This window comes from Montipora foliosa, chromosome 1 (genome assembly GCF_036669935.1).
Source record: "Montipora foliosa isolate CH-2021 chromosome 1, ASM3666993v2, whole genome shotgun sequence".
Taxonomy (NCBI): Eukaryota; Metazoa; Cnidaria; class Anthozoa; order Scleractinia; family Acroporidae; genus Montipora; species Montipora foliosa.
This window is the reverse complement of record NC_090869.1, coordinates 4,809,836-4,812,540: the sequence shown is the minus strand read 5'-3', so window position 1 is coordinate 4,812,540 and position 2,705 is coordinate 4,809,836.

The window sequence follows — 2,705 nt, the reverse complement described above, 5'->3', positions numbered from 1 at the left end:
GTAGCACATGATTATCTATTGCCAATTGCAACGCGGCCAACAATTTTAGTTCACCCTCTCTATCAAGTGTGACTGAGAGTTCCCATACAGACCAGGGCTTGAATCTTGGCACTGTTTCCAATTTCTACTGTATCAGTGATGACAAGAGCCATGTTCTTGAAAACCCATTTTGTTTCCTTTTTCTGGCCGTACGTCCCGTTAAACTCTACCTTTAAATTGTTCATTTGAACACAACCAACACTTAGTAAAATATTGGACAAAAACGTAAATTAATCAAGCAGTCCGCAATCCGCAGTTTACGCTGTTTTTATACTGACCGCTACTATAACTACTCCCTGGCAATTAGTTCTTTCTCCCCCGGAACTTGAACCATTCAAGTCTCATGATGTGTGGCATGATGTATGGCGTGATGTTGGAGAGCGTCATTGTTAGATGTTTCCGGCGCGATATGCAGATACAGATAACAATGCCGCAATGTGCAATTGCTTTTGGACGAACAAAGGACCTAATGACAGATCTTTTGTTTTCGTCCACCAACAAGGCGGCGATGACAAAACGTGAAAACTACCAAATCAAATGTTAAAATTATTTCATTCAGTGCGTTGCGCTCCACCCAGTGAAATTAATACAATTCCACGAAACAGCCACGGTTGCATGAAGAATGTACCGCTGCTCAAAAATTTGTTTTCACCGCTAGAAGCGAGGTGAACTGAATCGGAAATGCTGAAATGGCTGATCTTTTATGGGGCGCCAAATGTAAAAATATTATTTAAGCACTTTTCCCCTCTAGGCCTAATCGGAATAACAATGATTCTTTTGTCCTTCGTGATCAATTTGTGCGGTATTTTGAAAAAGTCTGCCCAAAATCTGCACATTTGATGTTTGCTCTGTATGAATTATTCCGTGAAATCGTAAACCGAATACCATTCATTTTGGGTTGACGTATCTTCCCATCTCCCAAAAATGATATCAACGCATTTCATGCCAAAAATGTGAAATAATCTGATTTTCTGTAACTGTCACAGAGGACTGAAAATCAGGAAAAACATCCAAAGCATTGTCACGTCCGTTTTTATACTAGAGACGCATTATCAGTCTGAACGAACTTAGGCAAGACCTCCTCAGTAACACGACCTAGAATGGATCTGTTCTAACTAACGAACGACTGTGATAATTAGAGATTCGAAAACTGAAAGATATTAAATAGGATAAAAGGCGAAAAAGTTGACAGATTGCACTTCAGATCTTTAACAATCAAACATGAATTTCGTAGGAAACAATATACATGTACACACTCAACTGCGGTATACATTAATAATTGTTACAAATAAATAGCTTCAAGTTTTTTACTGGGTTGCGAAACCCAGTCGGAATCTCGGTTTCATTTCGTGGGTTTTTACTGGGTTGCTAAACCCAGTCGGAATCTGCGTAGCGTTTCGTCGTTTTGTTTTTTTCCGTGTCGGTAAAAGTCTTGCCTGTCACTCCCCTGCTTAGTGATGTCTTTGTGCATAGAGTCTTCTGAGCGTATTTTGTTAGGTTTGAGGGGGCTGGGGTAATGCGTAGATTTCTCTGGTGCACACGGGAGGACATTTAATTATTAACCTGGAATGGCCTTGAAAGTCATTGTAACGCAAATGGGGTTTTAGTGCATCTTTAAACAAAATATGCCCTTATGGCGCTCAAGAATGGAACGTCAATTGGATAAACAACTTAGGCGATGAAGAATAAATACCTGGCAGTTAAAGCGACGAGTAATGGTCTTCGACAACAATTTCATTTTTCGCCGTTGGATATCAAGTAAGCGTTAGCTTGGTACTATATACAACACTGAAGTCAAATGGCAATTCTTTTATGGATTTAACGAACACTGAAGGAATCGAACGCCTTGAATGCATCACTGTGTTTACTGAAGTCGCATCTAAGTTGTCCGGCAAGTTACATTCATTTTAAGACTCAACTCAGCAAAGGTAAAAACAAATTGGAAATGTGACAGTGAAAAATTATTTGAATGAAAGCTTGTTGTTTTTTTTGTCTTTTATTATTTACCGTCAAGGTTCTTTTGAAAAGGGTTTGATGTGAACTGTCAGAAATTTATTTAGTTGCATATGCTTTGTGATTGTGTGTTTCGTTTGCACGCAAGCAACTGAAATAGGAAGGGTTTCTTGCCGCTTAATCGCAAATATGTTGTTTGTTTCAATAAATGTTTCGCTGGAAAAGATTTCTGTGAAATTTCCAGCTTTTGTAAACTTATCATGTTGTGCAATTTTCGAGCTTAACAAATTTGCATACATGTGTTGAAATGTGATACGGGGAGAATTTTGTGGTAGCACATAAGTCACGAAAATAAACAGCTCTGTTGGAAGCGTGCTTGAGTTCAACAAAATGAGCCCCAAAATCAGCAATTAATTGTCGATGAATAATAAAGTAGCTGCTATTTCCAAAATGATGGAATTACCTGGTGATAAATAATCTCGTCTTGGAGAGTAAATTTTTGACTTTGCAGAAACAATGGTGGGCGATTGTGATCTTTGTTTTGAATTCGCTCATTTATTGTCAAACTTTGTAACACTCGACAGAAAAAGAAACGAAAACCCGGTATCTTGCCATCATTTGACAGATGCTTCATTTTAGTAAACTTTAGTATTACAAAGCTGTCAGATGCTCAGAGCGCACGCTTAAACTTGTGGTGAAAGAAGTTGTGAGGG